The sequence below is a fragment of the Thalassophryne amazonica genome, chromosome 17, assembly GCF_902500255.1.
Source record: "Thalassophryne amazonica chromosome 17, fThaAma1.1, whole genome shotgun sequence".
In the NCBI taxonomy this organism is placed as follows: Eukaryota; Metazoa; Chordata; class Actinopteri; order Batrachoidiformes; family Batrachoididae; genus Thalassophryne; species Thalassophryne amazonica.
This window is the reverse complement of record NC_047119.1, coordinates 34,464,865-34,485,251: the sequence shown is the minus strand read 5'-3', so window position 1 is coordinate 34,485,251 and position 20,387 is coordinate 34,464,865.

Genomic DNA, 20,387 nt, shown 5'->3' with positions numbered 1-20,387 from the left:
TCACTGCTTTACAGGCGGAGATCACTTTACTATGCGTGTCTCTCTTTTTTTCCCCTCTGGCATGGAGGTGGCCACGTGCATGCCCATGTGGGGACGCGTGGGCACACACACACACACACACACACACACACGACTGATCCATTGGAAGCAACTGTGTGTATCTTTCTAGTTCACCTACTTTCAATATCACCTCTCCAAGATAAAACAGAAAAAAAAATATCTGACAATATATTTAAAAGGAGAAATGTAGGTACATTTGTAACAATCAGAGCTAGTAGATCAGTGGGATAAGGAATGCAGCTACTAATATGTAGACCTGTGTTCGATTCCGGGTCACGTTACCGGTATAGGTTCCTGGACAAGACACTTCATCTACATTGTCTCAGTCCACCCAGCTGTAAACGGGTACTGGTTTTGGCTGAGGAGGTAACTTGTGCTGTACTGGTGACCCATCCAGGGAAAGGTGTAAACTATCATCCGCTTCACACTACAGAATCCTATGTAGAGGCATTATTTATTCTACAGTGGCGTAGTTTATTTTGGCTTCTCCCTTTTTGCACGGGGTTGCCACAGGGGCTCCGATATGGATCGGCATGCTGACTTGGCACAGCTTTTACACCAGATGCCCTTTCTGACTCAAAACTCTTTGTGCATGGAGAATGAGAACGGGTGGACTTGAACCAGGAATCCTCTGTTTTGGAAGTAAGATCACTAAACACGGTTGATACAGAAGGCTAATTAAGCTGAACCAATTTGAGGTTTTATTGTAGCACATGGAATTTGTTGTTCTCTTAAGGATTATACAGCATGTACGCTCATACTTGCTGACAAGAGTCGGATCATTGTAGCAATGACAAGTCAGTTATTTGCTTAACTGTTCAACAGAAAAACTGCCAACTTCTTTTCATAATCAAAAGAAAAACCAGAGTGTCAAATGTGAATTTTTTTTTGTACTTTATCTGATTTTATTATGATGAATTAGTTTTGACTTGACTGAAAACGCTCTACGCCATAAACTACAGAACAATACGAACTGCTTTTAAAGTACCTTCAAACACTGCGTATCTCATCTAAATTGCTCTGAAGCAACCGTAAAATGTCTCAAACCGGCCTAGTGCAGTTCAGTTGGAGCTAATCTGTTTTTAAACTGTTATACAGCAAGAATAAACAGAAGGCTTTTTAAGATGGTATAAATGGATTGTAAACCAGTTATTAGATTTGGACTTGGGTTTAAATGGCTTTAAAACTAACAGTAAACTGATCCAATTTGATATTCAGGTCAGGTCTGGAAGCATGCCACGGTGGCGCACCAGTACACTGGGTCCTGGTTGCCGAATGTTCAGGTAGACCAGCCCAGTCCCTCTCCACCTCTAAAAGTGCGACACTTTGACTTTTTCCAAGTTGTTGGCCAAAATGGTGAAATAAAATAATGTGAAGATTTGATTTGTGACAAACTGTGATGGTATCTGTCTATTTTATGACAGTTAATAATTGAGTACACTATGAAATATTTGTAAAAGCAGTGAGCAGATTGATAAGTGTCACTTAAAGCTGTAGCCCAGTGTTGCCGTCACAGTGACTGAAATCAGGTAAGGGACATGTCAACCTGAAGACACTGTACAAATCCAGGTGTTTGACACCTTCCCACAGCTTACAGCTGTGCAGACAAAACACGAATCGGCAGCCAGAAAACTGTTCCTAAAAACAAGCTGCAAGCCTACGAAATTTAAGGGTCGTTGTTTGAGCATTGTTTCACTATTGTGTTTCATTCCTCTTGATGGAATGTTTTCTGTTCCAGAGTCTTTATGGGTAATGTGGTCAACCACTTAGAAATATGCTTATGGAGAACATCCAAACTTAAATAAAACAAAGGATTAGAAAGTAGGCATTTATGTAAATAGCTGAGGTACGTTAGCATGATTAAACCAAGAATGAAGATAACAAAAATCTAAATTACCTTAATAGCTGTTGCCCCACATCGAAGCTGCCATGTCTCTCCAAAATCTTATATATACTGGTCAGCTTTCAACTACACTCTTTACTTGATGTCAGTAATTTCATTCTGCCTCAGACATTACCCAAACCTGGTCAGACTAAATACTGCCCTTATAAATCACACAAAGCATAAAGGCAAACACTGGCAACACTTTTCCGTGTCAGGCCTGTGGCAGGATTGATTATAAAATCTTGCTTGATAGATCTATACAGTCTTAGAACGTATTTGTGGAAAAAACATGTAATACCAAGCTATTTAAAATTGAGACATTGTAAAAGGTGTCCCACAGAGATCTCTACTTGACCCTATACTATTCATGCAGGTACGATATGGCTCCACATATTAATTTGGCACAAGATTGCACTGGATGTCCTTCCTAACTCTACATTACATTGACAAGGTGCACGGGTGGACTTGAACTGGGAGTCTTCCATTTTGGAAACCAGTGCAGGAGACATAAAAAAAACCCATCATGAAAATAAAACATTTGTATAATTTATAACTCTTGTTAGTTTTATACTGAACCAACATCAGAACAATGCCAATACAGCAGCCTGACTATAAATACATTCTAATGAATGATTACAAATCACAATTACGTGGCATTTTATTTTTCACAAAATATGGGTGGAAAAAGACAGCTGTTTTTCTTTAAATATTTGCTTTCTCATTTTATTCAGTGATTTAGAAATGTGTTTTGTATGAGACATCCCTAATTGAATATGGCTTAAGTCTGGCTACCTATCTATGAACTTTGACTTGTTGCGACAAGTCAAAACATCACTTGCACAAAAATCAGAGAGAACTCAGCTTCCCATTAACAGACATGTTCCTTCGAAGACTTTCCTATGTGAGTTTATGGAACCAATTCATGCCCCAATCCTGAAGCTACAATTCATTTTCAAGGACCATTAGGAAGTGATGAGTATTATAATGAATCATGGAACACTGTCATTATAACCAAAATTTTTGAGAGTAAGAGCAGGAATGAATGCGTGTGGTCCGAGCCAGAGTCACTAACTCTGGTCTGAAGACGTGGGCAGAAAGGGCAGCCGCAATACTTGGTAGAAAGCATGTTATTGTACAATCAATATAAAGCTCTTCAATCTTCAACCTACGCTGATATTTTATTGGCCTCAGGTTGCTGCAAATGGCAGAGAACACTATGATGTGTCTATGTGCGGTGACTCACCAGCAATGTTGACTGAGGAGATGAAGGCAGCCAGTTCAGCCAGTGTCTCAGCAGTAGTTGTTGGGGTGTAGCCACCTCCCGTCAAGGACAGACCACCCACAGCCGTCAGACCACTTTAGCATTCACGCAAAGTCGCTCATATGGCATAGCTCATCAAAGTCTTTGGAGAAAGTATTAAAGAGAAAGGCACTAAAAGAAATAAACAAAACAAACAAACATCTCAAAAGACAAATTTGGTCATTTCAAGCATGAACACTAATCATTCAACAGTTTGTATTATCAGCACATTTGGTTGTTTTATTGTTGGCTTCCCACATTTAGAAAAAAGAAAGAATATTAAGGGGTAGAACAAATAAAAGCTGTGTGTTTACCAAAAGAGACCCAGGAACCCTTGATAACATCAGTCCTGTAATGACTTACAGAGAGTACGATGCAGTACAGCCAGAGTACTCTGCATGTCTGCATTTACAAAGGACTTTGTTTTTTATAAGACTGGTTAAAAGGTAGTGCGTATGCATGACTAGTTTTGCAGTAAATGCAAATGAAGCCACACATTACTAACAACTTCAGGAGTTTCAGATTTCTGTTCATATGCACGTAACAGCTTTAATAACTATAGATCAATGAGCAAGCTCACAAAATGACACCCCCCACCCCCTTTTCCATACTGGCTGCTTGCATTAAACCTGCAACTAATGATTTTTTTCTTTGTAATCAACTAAACTGTCATTTTTTATTATTATTATTGATTGTTTTCTGATTCAATGATTATCCTTTGGTTCATTCATTTAAACATTTTCTGAATCCACTTACTCCCATTAAAGGTCATAGGTGCCTGGAACCTTATCCCAGTGAGGTGGGGTACACCCTGGACAGTCTGCCTACTATCAACATCTTTCAACTTTGAATCAAAACATTTTGTCATAAAAATATATATTTCACATATAAACGAGATAATGTGGAAACATTTAAACAGGCAGACATGGAAGAAAAAAAATGGATGGAAACATTTGCCTCTTCCTGAGATACAAAAAGAAAAGAAAATCCTTACATATTTCATTATCAGTTTATCTGTTAGTAATTTTCTTGATTAAACAGTCAGCTGTTTGGTGTATAAAATTACAGAAAATAATGAAAAAATATCACTCAGTGTTTCGCAAAGCCCAAGATGACGTCTTCACATGTCTTGTTTTGCCCACAATCAAAAGATATTCTGTTAACTGTCCAACCAAAACCAAAGAAACCAGAAAAACAGCTGAGATCAGAGATTTTGGACATTAAAAAAAAAAAAAGCCAGCAACATCAACAAAACCTTTAAATGATTAAACTATTGCCAAAATAGTTGGTGATTAATTTAATGGTCAATTAATGAAACACCTAAATTAACAAACTGGTCAACAAAAGAGCCCAATAGCAGTTTTCCCCCTCACATGTAATTGACAAGCATGATGTATTCAAAAATGCACACACACCCACCCAGTTATCTACACTGTTGTGCCAGAATAATTTACCTTTATGCACATTGTCATAGTTTGTGCTACCATTGTGTGATGTTTCACTGAAATCCCCAAACTGGTTTAGGGGGTGTTATACTTACAAAGTCAATATCATGTTATGCATCAATTAAAAACAAATGTCCAATTCTCTCTCACTGGAGACATCAGACCAGAATTATTTTCCTTTATACACATCTTGATATGACGTTCAGTGAAATTTTACTGAAATGCAACAAACAATTTAGGAGTCACACTTGCAAGAGTCAAGGACAGTCAGTCAGATGGATTTATGGACAGGGTGATACCTATGGGCTCCATGAACGTTGTTTAGAGTTATAGAACTGCCATTGCCTGTAAATAAGGATGTATTTTTTTCCATTTAAGATTCATTGAACTCATGAATTGGGCTGTATTATACCAAACACTGCATATTATACAGCTAACGTTCTGCCAAAGAATTTACCTTTGAAAGAAAAGTACTCAGGTATATTTATTCTACCCTTTCCAGAGCATACTTGGTTACTGTCACTCAGAAATACTCACAGCACTTCACTTTTTCCACATTTTGTTATGTTACAGTTGTGTTTGTTGTTGTTGTTGTGTCTGTTTGTTGTGATTTGGCGCTATATAAATAAAATTGATTTGATTTGATTTACAGTCTTATTCCAAAATGGATGAAATTCATTTTTTCCCCAAACATTTTACACACTATACCCGTGAAAAAGGTTTGTTTTTTTTATTCTTGCAAATTTATTGAAAATAACAACCTAAGAAAACACATGTACATATATATTCACAGCCTTTGCCATGAAGCTGAAAAATTGAGCTCAGGGCACCCTGTTTCCACTGATCATCCTTGAGATGTTTCTATATCTTAACTGGAGTCCACCTGGGGTAAATTCAGTTGATTGGACATGATTTGGAAAGACACACACCTGTCTACATATAAGGTCCCACAGTTGACAGTGCATGTCAGAGCACAAAACCAAGTATGAAGTCAAAGGAATTGTCTATAGACCTCTGAGACAGGATTGTCTCGAGGCACAAATCTGTAGGAGGGTAGGGTGAAGGTCACAGTGAGCACAGTGGCTTCCATCATCTGTAAATGGAAGACGTTCAGATCCACCAGGACTCTTCCTAGAGCTGGCCGCCCGTCTAAACTGAGTAATCGGGGGAGAAGGGCCTTAGTCAGGGAGGTGACCAAGAATGCAGTGGTCACTCTGTCAGAGCTCCAGCATTCCTTTGTGGAGAGGAGAACCTTCAAGAATGACAACCATCTCGGCAGCAATCCACCAATCAGGCCTGTATGGTAGAGTGACCAGACGGAAGCCACTCCTTAGTAAAAAAGGCACATGGCAGCCCACCTGGAGTTTTCCAAAAGGCACCTGAAGGACTCTCAGACCATGAGAAACAAAAATCTCTGGTCTGATGAGACAAAGATTGAGCTCTATGGCATGAATGCCAGGCATCATGTTTGGAAACCAGGCACCATCCCTAAAGTGAAACATGGTGGTGGCAGCATCATGCTGTGGGGATGTTTTTCAGTAGCAGGAACTAGGAGACTCGTTGGGATTGACAGAAAGATGAATGCAGCAGTCTACTTAGACATCCTGGATGAAAACCTGATGTTTGAGAGGTGCTCTAAAGAGTGTTGAGAGATGCTCACAATTGTTGTTAATTGTTCGATTGTTTAATGGCTGATAGACTGATTGTTTGCAGCTGATGTAATGTGGGTGTGGTCTTAAAATAAAGAGCCTGCCACCTGCAGCTGCTTCTCACCATCACCACCACTGAGGACGACAGTTGCAGTCTGGCATGAGAAACATAGGGCGTGTGTCAGTGAGCTTTTTCTTCTTTTTCGGTGCCAAAGTTTCTTGCCTGATTTATGGGTGCTGCAGTGCAGTGCTGCTATGTAAGCATACTCTGCTAACAAAGAGGAATGTGCAAAACTGCCAAAAGTTAGGTGCACCAAATTTGTGGCATCATATTCAAGAAGACTTGAGACTGTGTTTGCTGCCAAAGGTGTATCAACAAAGTATTGAGCAAAGGGTGTGAACACTTACGCACATGTGATTTCTTAAGTTTTTTTTTTTATTTTTAATAAATTTGCAAAAATAAAAAAAAGCTTTTCATGTTGTCATTATGGGGTGTTGTGGGTGGAATTTTGAGGGAAAAATTATTTTAATCCATTTTGTAATAAGGATGTAACATAACAAAATGTGGAAAAAGTGAAGCGCTGTGAATACTTTCCGGATGCACTGTAAAGCCAACAGGCATCAATAACAAGCACACATACAGAAATATAGAGGGTGGTGCCTGTGACGGCACGTCTGTGTCCACGACCGGGCTACAGGCAAGGTGTAATTGTGAATCAATGCTCTCAGGTAGATTAAAGAAACTCCGTTACATGCCAGCTGTGATGTTGGTGTCTGATGTGATCCAGTCAGCTGAGGGATACACAGCCAAGGTCTTCAGAATTTAAGATGCCCCGGCATTCAGAGTCACTGCTACCTGTAACACTATGATCTCTCTGTGAAGTATATATAACCATCCGCCATTCAAACCCTAAATTCCAATATGGTTCCCTAATGTCTGTGAGCAATTGTGCGGCTTTATGATGGCTGGCATAACACACAGTTCTGCTGGTTTCAGTGTTTCCATGAGTGCAGTCGGTGACAGAAATAAAAAGGTAAGAAGGCAAGGCCAAATATGACCGGAAAAAAATACCTGAACTGGGAGGAGAAGGAGAAAATGACACAAGGACAGATGGAGGGCAAAAAGAAGACAAAACAATATGGAGAGAAATTCCAAACTAAGCTCACTGTGAGTTTTAATCGCACACTGCATATTATTGAGTTCCCATCTCCTGTTTCATGGTGAGACAAAATCCTCTGAGATTGGATAGTCCCACAAGATGTGCAGTTATTAATGGTACTTCTTGAAACGTATGTAATCCATAATCTAACATTTTATTACTTGACAATTGGGTTATAATATTTTATTAAAAAATTTAATAGAAGTAAATACTGACAAATTCCAAGGGAATGGCTGAATGCATGCATAAAGTTTTATGGTTTGATTTGTTAAAAGTTTTGTCTTTTAATAAACTATTGTGTCCCCAGTTTCAACAATATTGATTTGTGATTTCTAAAAATTAGTATAGTCTGAGTTAAAGCAGAAAAACAACATATTTAAAAAGGAGGAATGTACGTGTATTTGTTACAATGTTAAATCTGAGCAGGTAGCTCCGTGGATAAGGAGCTTGCCTGCCGATATACCTGGATTCAAATCCCACTTATGCTACCTGTCTGTGTCCTTGGATAAGACACTTATGCCCAGTCCCTTGGTTTTGCACAGTAAGAGTGAAGTGGGTGAAGGGAGAGTATTGGGACTGAACCAATATAGTCTCTTAGTCCACCCAGATGCGATCTAATGGCGTTCCGTCCAGGGGAAGTCATGGACTCCCTTCTGCTTTATAATCCTCAAATCTGCTTTTACTTTTTCCTGTTGCTTTCAAGCCCACAACTGACCATGCTGTACTGCACAGTTGTTAACAAAAAGACTTCTCCTCCCTCCTAATACCACCCAGACCTTCACATTGTACTCAATCATTTGCATTTATTTCAAATATACTTACCTACCATCCTATTGGAAAAAATGTTTCGTTAAAACGCCATGTCTATGGCGCTGCTCTGCTGGCGACACGGAGGAGGGTTTCTGCTACAAAATGCTTGTTTGGTATGGAGACTGTTGATGTTTGTTCTTTTCTTTCTCTCTACCGCTTGTCAACGGTGGACTAAATGTGCGCTTTGTGCTTTTGACTGTGTGTGGAGGCTGAGAGGGAGCATGGTTCTGTTAGCACTAGCATGGCTACTGCTACTTAGCCAAATAGCCCACTGCTCTGTGGATGGGGCTGTTAGCACTGAGGGGCTAGTGTATAGCCGGACGGAGTTGTTGGGTTTACAAGACCACGGAGCTCGTCCATCGCTGGGCCTGCTGGACGAGGTTCCGAGGGAGTTGGTACGACAATACCGACCGGATTGTCGGCGAAGCAGGAGACGTAGGAAGCGGGGGAAGAGAGGCGGCCTGAGGCAACGCATCCGTGCAGCCACCAAGCTACCGTTGCCGCCCATCCTGCTCTGCAATGCGCGCTCACTTAAAAATAAACTGGATGAGTTGCGCTTACAAACTGGAGCTTGTTACGAGTTCCGTGAGTCTGGATTAATGGCTTTTACAGAAACATGGTTTAGCGATGATATACCGGACAGCTTCATTCAAGTGGATGGATTTACACACATCCGCCTGGACAGGAACAAAAACTCTGGTAAAACACGGGGTGGTGGAGTTTGTTTATATGTTAAAGACAGGTGGTGTACAAGCTTTGCTGTCAGAGACAGGGTATGTAACTCCGATCTTGAGCTCCTGTGTGTAACCTTACGACCTTATTACCTTCCTCGAGAATTCACAAATATATTTGTGTGTGTAGTTTATATTCCACCAAGTGGAAATGCCGCCAGGGCAGCTCGTCAGATTTCAGATTGTGTCCATTCTCATCTTCAAAATAAACCGGATGCTGCCATGATTGTTCTTGGTGATTTAAATCACTGCAGTTTAAATAAATCCCTGCCTGGCTTCTACCAATATGTTCAGTGTAGCACCAGGAGCAGTAAGACTCTGGATACGTGCTATGGGAACATAAGAGATGCCTACACAGCCAGAGTCAGACCCCCTCTTGGCAATTCGGACCATAATGTAGTCCAGCTTCTCCCCACCTATCGATCAGCATTTAAATCTAGTAAACCTGAGGTCCACTCTGTTAAATTGTGGTCTGCTGACAAGATAGAGGAGCTGAAAGGATGTTTCTTGTGTACAGATTGGGACATTTTTTTCCAAAACGCGGATATCAATAATGCCACAGAGGCAATTACTGGTTACATCTCTTTCTGTGTGGACTCAATCATTCCCCAAAAGATTATTAAGAAATACCCAAATAATAAATCGTATGTCACACGGGAAATACGGGAATGTATTAATAGGAAGAAAGCAGCTTTTAAATCAAGGGACTTTGCTGGGGTTAGGGTCGCACAAAAAGACCTGAACCAGAAGATGAGAGATGCTCGACGGCAGCATAAGGAGCGCACAGAACGGGACCTTTCCAGAGCGAATAATAAGAGACTGTGGGATTCTATTCGGGGCATGACAAACATGGACACAAAAAGGAAACCTGTAACTGACAATAATGAATTTGCAAAAGCCAATGAGCTAAATGATTTTTATTTGCGTTTTGAGAGTGATAATCAGGAAGAGTGCAGGGAAATTTTAAAAGAGATTAGGTGTAATTTGCATGAGGACAGAATTTTAATTGACTCACAATCAGTTACTCAAGTTTTTAAATCAATGTACACTAATAAAGCTACAGGGCCAGACAATATGTCTGCTTTCCTTTTAAAAACATTTGCAGAGGAGCTCACTCCAGCTTGGCATCAACTCTTCCAGCTCTCTATTGATACTTATTCAGTACCTGAGCTTTGGAAGAGATCAGTTATTATTCCAGTTTCCAAGAAATCATGCCCCCAAGTGAATAATGATTTTCGGCCAGTGGCCCTAACCTCTAATGTAATGAAAGCATTGGAGAAACTGTTAATTCAGGAGCTTACTGTAGAGGTGGAGCCACACTTGGATCAGTATCAGTTTGCGTATAAAAGGAAGCGGAGTACGAGTGATGCCATTTTAACTATAATGAACTTGGTTTTAAAGCATCTTGAGAGTTCCTCTGCATATGCCAAATTAGTTTTTATTGATTTTAGTTCTGCTTTTAACTGTATCCGGTCACATATCCTTCTTCAAAAAATGATTCAGTTGAATGTGAACCCTTTTTTAATTAAGTGGTATCATTCTTTTTTGACAAACAGGTCACAGCAGGTGAAGGTCAATTCTGTCTGCTCTGATATTGCATTAAGTAGCACTGGTGCCCCTCAGGGCTGTGTTAGTTCACCTTTTTTATTTACACTGTATACCAATGACTGTATCAGCTATCAGCCAAACCAGTATGTTGTTAAATTTTCAGATGATACTGTAATACTCAGTCTGCTGAACACTAGTACTAATTCGAGTTGTCACAAATCTGGAGTGGACAGGTTTGTGAACTGGTGTGATGTCCATCAATTGCAGATTGTTAATAAAACAGTGGAGATGTTGGTGGACCCTCGGGCTGTTGGAGACCGTAGTGTGGTCACCATACATGGACATAACATTGAACAGGTGGATTCATATAAATATCTGGGGGTTTATATCGATAATAACTTAAGATGGCACATGCAAGTGTCAAGTGTTTGTGCCCGAATCCACCAGCATTTGCACTTTCTCCGTCGACTCCGACTGTTTGGTGTATGTAGGAATATTATGCTGATTTTCTACAGAGCAACGATTGAGTCCGTGTTACGGTATGGTATTACTAGCTGGTTTTGTAATTTAACGGTTAAATCAAAAACTCAAATCTTAAATCTGATTAAGATAGCTGGCAAAATCATGGGTATGGTGGTACCTGTAACTCCCCAAGAGTTGTTTGAACAGGCAGTTCTCAGATGTGCTGACAATATTTTAACAGATGAGTCTCATGTTCTGCACTCTGAATATACTTTACTTAACTCAGGAAGAAGGTACAGGGTTCCTCTTTGTAAATATAATCGATATAAATATTCATTTATTCCATTATCAGTGAAGCTCATAAATCTGCAGATAGTCCAGGGAAGATAGCTTAAGGGTATGAAGTGCGGAATTTGCACAAGGATGTTAATAATGTTGTGTATTTATATTTTATCCTTTGACTTACTGTGTTGTTTTTAATGTATGGGTGCTATGTATTGGATGTGTTGTTGTGTAGCAGACTCTGTCCAAGGCAAATTTCTCCTTAGGGAGACAAATAAAGACACTTTGACTTTGACTTTAAATAAGTACAAGGTCTGTGAGAAAACTATCCGACCTTTTTATTTTTTTCAAAAACGCAACCGACAGGCGTGAAAAAACTCACGCATGTGCACAAAGGTTCAAGCTTGTCTGATGCAAGCGCACATGATTCAAATCCATAAAGTTTGAAAAAAAATAAAAAGGTCGGATACTTTTCTCACAGACCTCGTATATTTGTTTAGTTCAAGTTTATTGTCTGTGTTAAATGATCATGCTCATGATCATATATATATATATACACGTATATACTCTCGCATTGCCCATGGAGGTCCATAGGCTCTAGATTGGGTAGTGTTTATCAAAAAGGTAGCTGGCATTTTTCAAGGGTGGTAATAAATTAAGCAAAGCTTGTATGAGTTGGAATGGCATGTGAGTCCAGAATTCTTAGTGTTAGTTAGTTATGTAATGTTTTATGTTAATTTACTGTCTTAATGTATTTACAAATGTTTAGGTTGTTATCATATACACACTATTATTATCATTATTTTGTCATTTGATGGACCACAATGGAAATAAGTTTTCATTTTGTGTCATCCATGCATTTTTAATGTATTTACAATTATATTATATACTCACTAAATAAAATCATGCACTCACGCTTTTAATATAAAGATGATTTAGAGTCCCCTGCTAGAATGGCGTGTGAGTACAGAATGTAGTTTACAACGTCCATTGTTCAGTGTTGTTAGCTAATATCTGTAAGTTCTCACAAAATATTAGTCCTATCAATGTTGTGCTTTGGCAGTGTTCATCCTTGACCCAAAATGCATATGCATGCCAAATGTCAGCTGTTCACTGCTTCTCCATGATCAAAATTACACATGCACGCACACACATTGAGCTTTTTGTCTTTTCCGCATTCTGCCGCAAGCAGGTGCTTTTAGTTTTTACACACCCACAAACAGAGACAGTGGCGGAATACATCAAAAGCAATACGCTTTTCACTCATTGTAAGGGCAACATGACACTTAACTAAACTGACTAAACCAATTGAACTACATAAACACAATAAATCAATAACACTAACAATACTGTTAAACTAACATGAACCACAACAACAATATTTTAAAACCCCAAAACCCTGAACTCCCATGGAGCATTGCAGCACAACATCCATTGTTTACTGGTTAGCTAAAACTGGTAATTTCTCCAAAAGTATTGGTAATTTCTCCAAAAGTATTAGTCCTATCAACTTTTCTTTTTGGCAGCATTCATCCTTGACCCAAAATACATAAGCATATCAAATGACAAATATCAGCTCTCCAAGGTTTTGGCATGATTGAAGCCATACACACAGAGGCCACTTGGCTATTATAAGATAGATAGACAGACAGACAGACAGACAGACAGACAGACAGACAGACAGACAGATAGATAGATAGATAGATAGATGTGTGTATACATATGCAAATGAATACATACATACACAGAAGTAATATATACTAATATATTGAACAAATATAAACAAAGGAATCAGACGACTAAATGATTTTAAACAACTAAAATCTTTAAAAAAAATTAAAACCTTAAAAAAATCTTAAGAGCAGTCATATTCATGTGACCGGGTGTATTATAAAGATCCTGCGTTTGCTGGGAAATGGGTGCAGATCTCTATTTGGCCAGTAGATGGCAGTGTGGTTACACTTGTTAATACAGTGGTTGCTTGATGTCGCATGTGTGACTTCATCGCTGCGTGACTGCCAAATGCCTTGGCGGGAGACTGACAGAAAAAGATGTGCATATCCGTGAGAATCTGACACTTAAATGATCGACAAACATGGAAATATTCTTTGATATTGTACAATAACACTTATGTTGTATGGATCTGTAGAATTGACGGTTGATGTACATTGACTCGCATCTTGAAAAGTGTGATTCAGCCAAGTTGTCCACGAAGGGGAACGTTAAAGTGGGTTCAAGTTAACCATTATACAGTATGAATGAGTATTGTATAGTAATTTTGTTTTGTAAAAACGCCAATTGAAACTGGTACTAAGTTGTGTCTTTCCTTTGTTTTGTTTTAGGATAAGGCCACTGCTGTTGTTTTTTTTAGTTGTCTTTTATTTTTGTTTTGCAAAAAGTATTTTTTTGTTATTACAAAGACCGTTAAATTGGAAATCGTGAGTCCTGACATTGGTAAGGCGTTGAAGCCAAATCAAACCAAAATTAATGCTGTTCTCTTGTTGGGCGGGAATAGTCAGGAAATAAAGACCCACACTTTTTTCTTTGGGAGCTGCCTGTGTCTGGTCCATTATTGTACACCTGGTCACACACGGCACACCCCCAACTCTTTTTGGTGTCAGAAGTGGGATTTCAGGGACATTTGGCACCTTTTGAGTTCATTGCTTTTTTTAAAAAAACAACAGTAGTGGTGAAAAGGCCTCCCACCCAGCTGAAGATACGGCTGCTGTGGGAGAATCTGCTACAACAGCTTCAAGGGCTCAAGGACCAAGTCTGATTGCAACTTGAGAGACATTTCAAGATGTCGGACGCTGAGGATGGACCAGACATTTTTGCGCCTGGGCCGAGCAATGCTGGAGTTGTGTCAGCAGGCAGGGATTCAGCTGCACCTCTATCAGGGAGTGGTAACCAAATATTAGAGTTACAAGCACGGCTTAATGAACTGAGTCAAAAACATGATGCTGTAATGTCAAGAATTGCTTCTTTGGGTGATGTGCAACCAAGGTCTATTGTGTATGTACCAAGAGAGAAGCAGATTGTACCTTTTAATGGTGACCCTGGTAAAGACGCTCACTCGGTAGATGAGTTCATTGATTAAATTGAGCGGGCTATGAGTCTTAGGGGTCTGAGGGAAAGAGACCAAGTAGACTTTATTCTGTCACACGTTAGAGGTTGTGCGTTAGATGAAATCAAGTTACGTACACATGGACAAACTGTTGGACCCAGGGATTTGTTTTCCTACTTACGTAAGGCATTTAGAGAGAAATGAACAACACCACAGTTGTTACATGCATTCTATGCACGTAGACAGTCAGAGGGTGAGGACTTAAAAGATTACTCACATGCACTCTCTCAGCTGTTAAACTCCACTCTTAACTTCTCCTAATGTTGTCACTGACCCGCAACTTGCAATAAGAGACCAGTTCATTGAAGGGGTGTGTGATTCTGCCCTCCGCCGCAAGCTCCGCAGGCTTATCCGAGAAAAACCACAGTTGAGTTTGTTTGAGGTTCGGGAAGAGGCCATTATGTGGAGCCTTGAGGATCATAACAAGACTTCAAATGTTGCGAGGAGCAGAAACCTGGTGGGGAAGAGTCTTGATATTCTAATATTCTGTTAAGTCCAACAGTAACATAGAAAATGACTTGGCCTCCACGCTCCAGGAAGTTGTGAAAATAATAGCCCAGCAAGGTAAGGCTATTGGAGAATTAACAAATGCAGTAAGGGAACTTAGCACCCACAAAGAAAAATCAAATGGACCAAACACAAACCACAAGCCACGGGTAACTCCCAGGTATACAGAAGATGGTCAGCCTATCTGTCTAAGGTGTGAGGCGGTTGGACACATGGCCAGGCAATGTCCCGCACGCAGAGCCCCTACCCCAAAAGCCACAACTGTCCCAGCTGTGCAGGGAAACGAGGGCCCTCGGTTGTTATGAGCCAGACAATGCGAGGGAAGTCTGAAGGCTCACCCCAGACCTTGACTAAAGAACGCTTTTTGAGAAATGCAGTTGGTAAATGCCCTGTTGTTTACATTCAAATAAGTGATGTTCCCTTCCAGTGCCTCATAGACTCGGGAAGCAATGTTAGCACTTTAACAGAGAGCTTTTTCAGAAATCAACTCCATGGGAAAGCTCAAGATATGCACTGTACATCCAAATGGTTAAAAATCACTGCTGCTAACAAGCTACCACTACCTTACCTGGGCTATGTCGAGCTAGATATCCAAGTAATGGGAGTAACTCTACCTGAATGTGGGTTTTTGGTAATAAGAGATGACAATAAAGCAGAGACAAAAGAGCTTGACCCATCCCCACCTGGAATAAATGGAATGAACATTGCAAAATGGTGCAGAGAGTTGATACTAACAGAGTTTGATGCAGCACATGGAGGAAAACTGGATTCTGAGTGGAGATAGGCTTTTCAGAGAGTACAAGAAGCGGAACTGGTGAAAAAAAACAGCAATGGCTCGAGTATCACAGAGAAACAAATGTCACTTTCCTGCACTTTCAGTGTCCACAGTTTATGTACGAGCCCCAAAGGGAGACCTTAATGACACCTCCACTCTAGTATTGGCACCAGGCAGCACTTCATTACCGGCTGATGTTATTGTTGTGCCCACTGTTGTATCAGCCAGCTGTCACATGTTTCCAGTTCAAGTTATTAACTTTTCCCAAGATGACGTGTGGCTCCTAAGCAGAGCCAGATTAGGTCTTTTGACCCCATGTCAGTGTATTGAAAGTGACCCCCTATGAAGTCAGGTTTCAGCGTATCTCAGCCACACATGAGGAAGTCAGTGTCAGTCAGAAGGACAAAAGCCACTCAGACAATGACATTCAGGCCCTGTTTGATAGACTGCATTTTGGTGGCACAAGTGAACAACAAGCAAGCATAAAAGTGCTGATACTTAAGTTTGCTGATGTTTTTGCTGTGCAGGACGAAGACCTTGGGCCTGTACTACGAAGCAGGGTTACTGGCTTATCAGGGTAACTTCGGGAGTAAGTTGATGACGTGTGAAGTAACTTCTCGGTTAACCCATACTACAAAAGGTGGATAGGTTTTGATCGAGGTATGCTGCCATGGCAATTTATGCTGTGTGCCAAACTTGCTCCGAGCAGGTTATGTTCTCGGTTAGCTTGAGGTTTTCGCTTAACCACTCCCTTTATAAGTACTGTCCATCCACCTGCAATTACGCCGAAGACAATGCCGGCCTAGTTGGATGATCCGTTTGATATTGGGGCACAAATTGTGAGGGGCTCTCTTCACAGGGCGAGGGTTTTTAAAGCCCGCCAGAATCCGCTGACATACCCGGACGATATTCTCTATGAAAGATATAGATTCTCAGCCGAGGGAATTCGTTATCTTTGTCAGCTGATCGGGCCAGACGTCTGTAACATCACCCATCGTACACTGTAAAATAAAGACTGTTGTTTTTACAGGAAAACACTGGCAGCTGTGGTTACCAGGGAATTCCTGTAAAAAATACAGCACTTAAATGTACAAAAAAAGAGAGCTCTTGTTTGTAGATTTAACAGTTCTTTTAATGTGAGTCAGCCGTGGTTCATTCACTGTAAATCCATATACATATTATGTCTGTAATGTTATCTACTGTGCTGCTGTATGTTACAGGAATTCCCTGGCAGTGGTGTCAAAAGTACACACATTTGTTACTTAAGTAGAAGTACAGATACTGCAGTTTAAAAACACTCTGGTAAAAGTTGAAGTATCAACTTGACCTCTTTACTCAAGTAAAAGTGAAAAAGTATGTGCTCCAAAACCTACGTAAAGTATAAAAGTATAAAGTAACCTTTAAAAAAAAAAGGTAGATGCCACTATATGAATTGAAAGCTTAATTTAAAAACTGATTCATTCTACATGTGGCCCAAGACCCAAAACCCAAAATTACCCCCCAACACCACCTACATGAAAATGTTTCAATTCTAGAAGCTCTGAAATGCAATCTGGGACTATTCCAGACAATAAACTGCAGTGAGTGCAGCATCCATTTAGTGAAGGGGGGAAAAAAACACAACTTTCCTTATTCAAATTCATTCCCGTAGTATTCTGCTCTTACTAGGATGCAGCAGTTTTCTAGTTTGGCAGATAGTTCTGGCGGAAATCACTGAAGAAATTAACAAATTGAAAATATGGTTTGACCGAAACAAACTGTCATTAATACAGGGATGAAATGGAGGTGTAAGAGTCACTACAAGTAGGTGTTCACAGGAAACATTTATTTATGTATGTTCATTGCTTTTATATTTTCTGTTGTGTTTCTATTCAGGTTCTTTTTGCCTCTTTCTCTAAAATTGTATATAATAATCATTAGATTATTAATATATAAACAAAAATAAATTTAAGAAATATTACAATTTGAAAACAAATGCACCCGAACGTGATGAGAGCTGCAATTACTTAATGCTAAGTTTTAACATTGAAAATGCCATAGACATGCTAACGCGTTAGCGTCGCTCCCGTTTTTCAGTTATAAAATACATCTATCAACTGTTTCAGAAGACCATAACAGGTCGGTTTAACATAGAAAAGGTAAATAATACTCACAGAAGTATGCTCTTTAGGGTTTTAGCGGGGGAAAATTAAACGAAAGAATAAACGAAGCGATAGGTCGAAGCATTGCTTCAATCTGCGAACCACTGTTTCGATTGGTTCACGGTTCAAAGCAAAGCCGTGCTGCAGAAAAGTTGATTACAGGCGCATGACGTGAAATATATATATATATATATATATATATATATATATATATATATATATATATATATATATATATATATAACATTAAACTGTAAACTGAAGCCAAGAGTAACGAGGCTGTTTGTTTAAAAAATGTAAGGAATAGAAAGTACAGATACTTGTGTGAAAATGTAATAAGTAGAAGTCAGAAGTAGGCAGAAAAATAAGTAATGGAGTAAAGTATAGATACCTAAAAAGTGTACTTAAGTACAGTAACGAAGTATTTGTACTTCGTTACTTGACACCTCTGTTCCCTGGTAACCACAGCTGCCAGCGTTTTCCTGTACAAAAAAGTCATTTTTACAGTGTAGCAATGCCCGACGATCGAGCAGATAATGTGCCTTGTGCCTGTTTTGCCAGTGGACAATTTATGTATTCCATCGGTGATGCTGAACATCTGAGCAAGAATACTGTATGTCGTATGATTCGCAAGGTAATACTTGCTGTATCTAAACTGTTGGATGCATTTGTCGTTTTCCCTGGCCATTTATCCACAATGCAAATCAAAGAAGGGTTTTATGCAATTGCGGGTAATTACTAATATCAAAATAGATCTAATGCATGTCCATTAAGTAGGCGAAGTGGGGCTTATCAAGCTATGAATATAAACCTACCGTTCTGAAGGATGTTTCTATATTTCATCTTCACCTGCTGCCAGGTGCGTTTGGCACTGCTATTGCATCTGAAATATTGACAGGATTAGGAATAGCAATCATACAGTCAAGGTAGCCTATTTAGGAAACATTAAATTAACCTAACATTTATTAGTAGGCCTATGCCCACTTCTGAATCGTGTTGCATCTGGGCGTAATTAATGAAAGAAGGTCATTTTTTTTTTTTACACATATTAGACATTCCACAGGTTAATCATCTGTAACAGATTTGGGGAACAATTGAATTGTAAGTACGCATTTACCCGATCAGCAATACGTTGCCAACAAGCCTGTCTTGCTTTATTGGCAGATGATGTGTTTGATTTCCCCCTTAACATTAATTTAAATTCCTCGTAGCTCCGCATAATAATTGTGCATTCTTCTAAGGTAAAGTAAGGTGACCGCGCCATCATTGAAAAATGGTGACGTGCTGCAACCTGCCCCTTTTATGTGAACGCGCACAAACTCCAATTAGGTTAACACAGGTTCAACAAATCAACATCTTATTCAGTGTCGTAGTATCGATTAACACCACTTGAGGAAACCAGGTTTTGTCAACCCCCGGTTTAGGAGGTTGACCCTGGGTTACATCTGAGTGAGTTAACCCCGCTTTGTAGTACAGGCCCTTGGGTTACACTGACCGAGTTCAACATGAAATCCCAGTAATGGATGAGACCCCCATTAACCAGCCATACAGAAGGATCCCACCAAATCAGTACAAAGAGGTGCGAGATCACATTTCAGAACTGTTGAGAAAAGGTGTGATTAAAGAGAGTTCAAACTCATACGCATCACCTATAGTCTTAGTCCACAAACCCGATGATAGTCTAAGACTATGGGTAGACTACAGAAAGCTGAACGGGAAAACCAGACGTGATGCATTTCCGTTGCTACGTATTGATGAAAGTTTGGATGCGTTAAGTGGTGCAGAGTTTTTTTCAAGCATTGACCTTGCAAGTGGCTACCACCAAGTTGCTGTCCACAAAAAAGACAAGCACAAAACAGTGTTCACAACCCCTTTCGGCTTATATGAATTTCTACGTATGCCATTTGGGTTATGCAACGCATCCGCAACTTTTCAGCGCTTAATGCAAGCAACTATGAGTGACCTTGTCTTCCAGATTATTCTTGTGTACTTGGACGACCTCCTCGTGTTTTCAAAAACAGAGACAGGCCTGAAGGCAAAAGTTGAAAAGTGTCGCTTTCTCCAGTCAGAAGTCAAGTTCTTAGGTCACCAGGTTTCAGCTCAAGGTATAGACAGTGATCCTGAGAAAGTAAGCGCTGTTAAGCCCTGGCCCATCCCGAGCTCACTAAAGGAGCTCCGCTCATTTTTAGGCTTCTGTGGTTACTACAGGCGATTTATTGAGGGGTTTTCACAGGTTGCAGGGCCGCTTCATGATGTTGTCAACACCTGTATCAGAGAGGGTAGTCCAGCTAAGGCCAAACAGTTGTTCCAGTCTGCCTGGACACCAGCATGTTCTGAGGCGTTTGAAGTGCTTAAAGCCAAGCTTACCAATGCACCCATTTTAGGCTACGCAGACTTTCAGTTACCCTTTATCCTAGAGACAGACGCTAGCCACCTTGGTTTAGGTGCCGTGTTGTATCAGGTTCAGGGTGGGAAGAAAAAGGTCATAGCTTATGCCAGTCATAGGCT